General features: G+C 42.0%; 1 pseudogene; it reads left to right on the top strand.

The window, feature by feature from the left end:
* The first annotated feature begins 5771 nt into the window (after nt 1-5771).
* LOC105805823 lies at nt 5772-6484 on the top strand (annotated as a pseudogene).
* Nucleotides 6485-7331: the final 847 nt, after the last annotated feature.

The following is a 7331-nucleotide window of genomic DNA, read 5'->3' as shown; positions in this document are numbered from 1 at the left end:
AGATTTATTACATGGTTTACCTGTAATCCCTGTAATCCCAGCGCTTTGGGAGGCCAAAGGGAGAGGCTCTCTTGATGCCAGGAGTTCAAGACCAGCCCAGGCAATGTAGGGAAAGCCCCATATCTACAAAAAATAAAATAAAAAAAAAGTTAACCAGGCACCGTGGTGGGCACCTGTAGTCCCGGCTACTCAGGAGGATGAGGTGGCAGGATCACTTGAGGGCAGGGGTTCAAGGCTGTCCTGCACTATGATGATTGTGCCTCTGAATAGCACTACTCCAACTTGGGCAATATAGCAGGAACCCCTCTCTAAAGAAAGAAAAAAAAGAAAAAATATGTATATGTTTTTAGAGACAGTGTCTCACACTCTGTCGCCCAGACTGGAGTGCAGTGGCCTGATCATAGCTCGCTGTAACCTTGAACTCCTAGACTCCAGTAATCCTCTACCTCTATCACCCAAGATGCTGGGATTACAGGCATGAGCCACTGGGCCTGGCCTAAAAAAAAATTCTTTAAAAGATATTTATTTACATTTCAAAAGGGGGATTTATTTAAAACACATAAGAACACAACAGAATGCTTTATAGGCCACTTTATACAATAAAAAAGGCAGTAATAACTTAAATATTTTTGCAAACATCAAAATTTAGGTATACTAATGACAATCACACAGGCATTAGCTGAGGAACCATATTCATAAAAAAAAATTCAAAAGGCAAAACGTACAAACACATATCACCAAGTTTGGTAATTGTGTGCACCCAGCTTTATAACTGCAGTCATCTGAAATACTGTGACAGACAACTTAAGTCTTTTGATAAGATTGATCAAAAACCACAATGGGTCCCCATGACATCACCACTGCACCAGCCAAGATCTTGAGAAATTTCATCATTTACAAATTCAGATGGACAAAAAGGACATCTTGTCATTTACTGAGGAAGTTTCAATGTTTTTACATACATGCAAAATGCTTACATACATAGTCACTGTTGTGATAGTGCATTTTCATGGAGTCATATTTGCTAAAAATGCATAAAACAAATTATAACTCTCTAAAAGTCTGTATAGAATTTATACTTTCAATATTGGAAATGATGTGAAGATGAAATACATAATATAGAGAATTGTAAAAAATGGTACTGATAATAAAAGAAGTGTATTACAAAAATAGATTATGAGCACCAGGAGTGGTGGCTCACGCCTATAATCCTAGCACTCTGGGAGGCTGAGGCAGGAGGATTGCTTGAGGTCAGGAGTTCAAGACCAGCCTGAGCTATAGCAAGACCCTGTCTCTACAAAAAAAAAAAAAAAGAAAAAAAAATTAGCTGGGAGTGGTGGCTCATGCATGTAGTCCCAAGCTACTCAGGAGGCTGAGGTAGGAGGATCACTTGAGCCCAGGAGTTTGAGGTGGCAGTGAGCCATGATGATGCCACTGTACTCTAGCCTACTCTCACTCTACAGACAGAGCAAAACCCTATCTCAAAAAAAAAAAAAAAAAAAAGACTATGGGCTATTGCATGGAGATAGTCCATAAGAGTGGTTTACTTTCATGATCATTAACTATATTTAAAGTCTTGCATCTGTTTTTCCTTTTAGAACATGGCTCTCCTTAGAGAATACATTCACATTCATTTTCTGTGTGGTGCTGTCCTTTTTGAAATTCTTCTGTGATTCTGTATACACCAAAGTGAGCATTCCCTATTACATTTTTCCATCCTCTGTCCCATGCTTCTGTGTTGCTTTGGGAACATGGAAATCCATTTTGCATGTACTCATATACAGACCACAAATTTGGCGGAAACAATACTGGTGATCAAACAACAACACCATTGTAAATGTGTCTTCTTTTCCTACCACACACATAATTATTTTCGAACCAGTCAATAACTTCACTGGCTTCTTCAGGCAAATGAGGCTTTAGTTCGTTGAAAGCTTCTGGAGTGTCTTCAGCTGGAAGGAATGCCCAACACAGGCAAGTGACACATTTTTAAACTGAAGTTTTGGTTGTTGCCATATCACGTGGCCAATCTACTCATCTAAATTTTTCACCAAATATATTGGGCTGAATGAAAAAAAAAAGCTGTATTGATGACACTTTGAAATTCTCTTTTAGAAGCCTTTATCACACCTAATTCTAAATCTATCATTATGGTTTGGGGATTCAATTGAAATCCATTTTCTTCTGCATAAAGACAATAACAAGGTAACTAAAATGATGCAACTATTGTTTGTAATTTTTGGGATTTTAGACATTAGGGATTGTAGACTTCAGTGATTTAGACTTTAGAGATTTGGATCTTTCAGGATTTTAACATTTGGGATTATGTCATGTGGGATTGCATTTTTAGCAATGGGCATGTGATACCATTTTAGCCAATAGAGAGGAGGGGAGGAGGCTTTCAGGCAACAGTTGTCCTTGCCCTTTTATTTTTTATTTTTCAGAGATGGGGTCTTGTTCTGTCACTCAGGCTGGAGTGTAGGGGTGCAATCATAGCTCACTGTAACCTTAAACTCCTGGGCTTAGTGATCCTCTTGCTTCAGCCTTCCAAGTAGTTGGGGGCTACAGGTGTGCACCACCATGCCAGGCTAATATGTCCTTGCTCTTATTAAATAATACTTGGGAGGATCAAAGATTCCCTTTCTGTCTCAGAATGGTGTTGCCTGCATGTGGCAGATGTTATACAGACATTTGATCGACCAGCCCTGGAGCTGCTGCCCATCCAGACTTCTTATTGTGAGAGATAGTACATTTCTTTATTATTGAAGTGATTTTGAGTTGGGTCTTCTATTATTCATAGACAAAGGTGATTCCTCACATTTACATAGTGCTGAGCAGATCTCCCGCTCCCCCTATGTATTGCTCCGGTTAATTCTCACAGAAACCCTCTGTGGTCTTACAGATAAGGAAATTGAGGCTCAGAGAGTGTGTGTAGGGGGCGGCCCTACAACCACGAGGGTCTGTTTTCTAAGCCTGGGTTTTTCATCAAACTCAAGTGAATTCAGGTGTGTTGTTGATAGTGGAGGAGCTCTTGGAAACACTTGGGGAAGGAAGGGGATAGGGAGCTGCTGGACACAAATTTCCCTGATGTCCTATTGGCCGAGACCAGCTCAGATGGACTTTCAGGGGATGTTTTTCTTAATGTTGGCCATTTCTTTATCCCTGCTCCGTGTGTGCCAAGCTAAAGTTAACAGCCAACATAGCTTAGCCTCCAGGGTTTACTGTTCTCGGAGGATCTTCTCATTCACCAAACCACCTTTATTTCAGGCTCAAGGAAAAGTGAAATTTTCTTTAGTGCACTGCCTCACTTACTGGATTAGGTTTGATTTTACTGTTGAAATTCCAACTTCCTGTATGGTAGGAGGGGATAGGACAGAACCTAGTTGTCTGGTTTTCCTTCAGCCCAATCCTTTCTGAGGTCCACTTCTCAGGTCCCACGGCCACCTGGCCTCAGATCTTCCAGCTGTTCCTCTCGTTACGTCCTTCTTTCTGATTCTGCCACAGTCTGTGGTCCCTGGCTCTCTATTCTCTCACCAGTTCTCAGCTTCTATTTTTCTCTCTCATTTCCCCCTCTTTTCATTATTCCAATACCCTTCCCTTCTTTCTGTTTCCTGTTTTGTGTTTGCCCAAAAGTTAATTATATAAATTCTTGTCATACTTAACTAAATTCTGGGTCCAGGGGATAAAAGCACTTGGCACATAGCACCTGCTACAAGAATTAAATTTGCCACAAGCCGAGCTGCCGAAACAGCTTCCTGTAACCCCAAGGTCAGTTTCACCTAATACCTGTTGAAATGACCTGCCTGGACTCTAAGACTGGTTTTACCTACTGCTGTCACTCACCAATCAGAACTTGTCACCTCCCTAACAGTTCTCTAGTGCCAGTGAGCTTTCTTTCAGAACAATACGTAACATTTTGCTTTCTAATAAAACTCCCAACCTTCTCTTTGTTCTTCGGACGTACCAAAGACTACTCAGTCTGTGTGTGTGCCCAGAATTGCAATTCTTGCTTTCCCCCAAAAATGTTTTTAATTTCGAGATTTATCTGTATATTTTATTTAACTTCAACCTGCTCAACTCCTAACTCCTACCTTTACCATTCTAGATTTTAGAGTATACTGTTGACTCTCCTTGACAGGATTAGGTTTTTAGACGTGGCAAGTCTGTACGAAGTCACCCTCAGAGATTTAATGGAAATCTTTTTGGGGGAGGGGGGACAGGGTCTTGCTCTGTCCTCCGGGATAGAGGGTGATGACATCACCAGAGCTCACTGCAACCTCAGACTCCTGCGTTCAAGCAATCCTACAGCCTCAGCCTCCTGGGTAGCTGGGACTACAGGCCCACACCACCATGCCCAGCCAATTTTTCTATTTTGTAGAGATAGGGTCTTGCTGTGTTGCCCAGGCTGGTCTTGAACTCCTAGCCTGAAGTGATCCTCCTGCCTCAGATTCCCTAGTAGCTGGGATTTCTGGCACTGGCCACAGTGTCCAGCTCTAATTGTTTTGATTTCTTTATCTTTTTTCTTTGCCTTCATATGATTATTTCAAGCCTTTCTTCCATGCCATTAATTTGCGTTTCAGCCATGTCTAGTCTATTTCTTGTTGCATCTAATTGATTTATTAGATTTGTATTGTGAAGAAATATGAATCAATCCAAAAAGGTAAGAAAATAGGACAAAGTCAAAAACAAAACTGAAAAACCAGGACAAATAAGAAAGTCCAAAAAAGGTGACTATCTTATTCTGTGCGGGTAGCCAGGACTATGGAATGTAAGTACACCTCCATACACTTAGGGGAGGTCATGGGAACCCACATCCTCACCTTTATTTATGTCCTTTGACTTTTTTGTTGTTGTTACTTCTGCCGCGTTTATTCCTCTCTCCAAGTAAGTCACTGCAGCCCAGGAGGAAGACTACTGGGCAGGAGGCAGGGAACAAGTATTCTCCTGGCACTCCTTGACATCAGATTATTCTTTGTGATCTGCAAAACCATAAAATGGAATTTTGGCAGTTCCTCAGAAAATTACCAATAGCACTTCATATGGCCCAGCAACTCCACTTTTAGGTACAGTGAGTTCTCATTATTCACAGTAATTACGTTATTAAGTTCCAGCGAACGCTGAATTAGCAAACACTGAACCATTGCTTCAAGGGGAAATACTGTAGGTTTCTGCAAGGCTTTCGTCACATTTTCCTCAACTAATCAATATATAACCTGTTTTAGGCCAGGTGCAGTGGCTCATGCCTGTAATCCCAGCACTTTGGAAGGCTGAGGCAGTAGGATCACTTGAGGCCAGGAGTTCAAGCCCAGTCTGAGCAACACAGTGAGATCCTGTCTCTACAAAAAAAAAAAAAAAAAATTTTTTTTTAATTAGCTGGGCATGGTGGCACATTCCTGTAGTCCCAGCTACTTGGGAGGCTGAGGTGGGAAGATTGCTTGAGCCCGGAAGTTTGAGGTTGCTGGCAATGTCTGGGGACATCTGGAAAATAAAAAGAGAGAAAAAAAAAAAAGTTTGAGTTTGCAGTAAGCTATGATGATGCCGCTGTACTCTAGCATGGGCAGCAGAGCCAAGACCCTGTCTCGAAAAAACCAAAAAACCAACAAATAAAAAATAAAAGCTTAGAATAATTGGTATGTATAAGAAAATTTATAAGAGTCCTCTGTAATCCCACCACTATTCCACTATTGTATTTTAACCACTCTTACGTTTATATATATATTCTTACAGAAATTTTCTGTGGGGTTGCTTTGAGGCAGCACAGGAGGAGGAAGATGGCGGCCACCCTGGTAGCTGCTGGCGGAGTGGGGCAGGCGGCCTGGGGGCCGAGGCCATGCCTGCAGGCTGCAAAACCGTGAGGTCTCCACAGGGACCACTATCATGGCCGTAAATGTGATGAGGGCGTGGTATTGGGGGGGACTGCAGAACCGCCACTGGGTCTTACATTGCCAATCAAGTGACTGAAAAACTGACTCCTATTCACAACCGCATTTTCCGCTGCCGCTCAGGCTCGGCTGCTGACACCCAAGCAGTAGCTGATGCTGTCACTTGTCAGCTTGGTTTCCACAGCATTGAACTGAATGAGTCTCCACTGGTGCACACGGCAGCCAGCCTCTTTAAAGAGTTGTGTTACCGATACCGGGAAGACCCGATGGCGGGAATTATCGCAGGGGGCTGGGACCCTCAAGAAGAAGGGCAGGTGTATTCAGTGCCCATGGGGGGTATGATGGTAAGGTAGTCCTTTGCCATTGGAGGCTCCAGGAGCTCCTATATCTATGGCTATGTTGATGCTGCCTACCGGGAAGGCATGACTAAGGAAGAGTGTCTGCAATTCACTGTCAATGCTCTCGCTTTGGCCATGGAGCCGGATCGCTCCAGGGGAGGGGTGATCCGCCTGGCAGCCACTGCAGAGTCAGGGGTAGAGCAGCAGGTACTTTGGGGAGACCGGATACCCAAATTCACCATTGCCACTTTACCACCCTCTTGAATCCTGGGATTCTAGGATGGAATAAGAGATATCCCATACCAACACAAGATTTAATAAAGTTTGTCAAAGAGGAAAAAAAAGAAATTTTCTGTGCTTTCATATTTAGCTTTTACATAAACAGAATTGTACTCATCATACTGTTTTCTAATATGCTTTTAAAAATGAAAACTTTCCATTATCAATAAGACTTTATAATACTACTTTTAATAGCTGTGTGGATATGTGATACTTAATTTAAACAGTCCCATATTGGATTATTTTCTTCTATTACTAATGATACTGTAAAGAGTATTCTTGTAGCAGAATCTTTGCTTGCATTCTTAATTATTTCCTTGGGATAAATTGGTAGAAAGGCTATTGCTAGACCAAAAGTGTACCCATTTTTTTTCTTTTTTAAAATTTTCTTCTTTGGGGGGGTCTTCTGGTGAGGACCGGAAAACCTGCTAGACAAATTCTAAAGGAGCTGTAACACTAAAAGTATACCCATTTTTAGGGTTTTTGATATATATTGCCAAATTCTACAAGTTACAGTTAACTCCCTGTGGTTTCCCCTTCTGGGGAATGATTTCCAAACTATAGGGGTGGGCTCTGGTAGTTGTGTCTATCCTACAAAGCATCGCTCTCCTGGTCCTTGCTGTTTAGCTCACGGGGCTCCAGTCCCAAGCCAGTGATTTAAAAAGTTGACCCTGGGAAAGTCCTAATTTCTTTCTGGTAATGGAGCTGCAAGATGCTAAACTGGGGAGATGTCAGGGGTGTTGCCTTTTGATATGTGGCAGAAGGCAGTCTGCATTTTAAAGAGAACAAAGCCCATATACAGAGAGATGCAGAAACAAGCAATGGAGACAGA

This window comes from Propithecus coquereli, unplaced genomic scaffold (assembly GCF_000956105.1).
Source record: "Propithecus coquereli isolate 6110/MARCELLA unplaced genomic scaffold, Pcoq_1.0 Scaffold134, whole genome shotgun sequence".
In the NCBI taxonomy this organism is placed as follows: Eukaryota; Metazoa; Chordata; class Mammalia; order Primates; family Indriidae; genus Propithecus; species Propithecus coquereli.
This window is presented reverse-complemented; position numbering and strand designations above follow the sequence as displayed.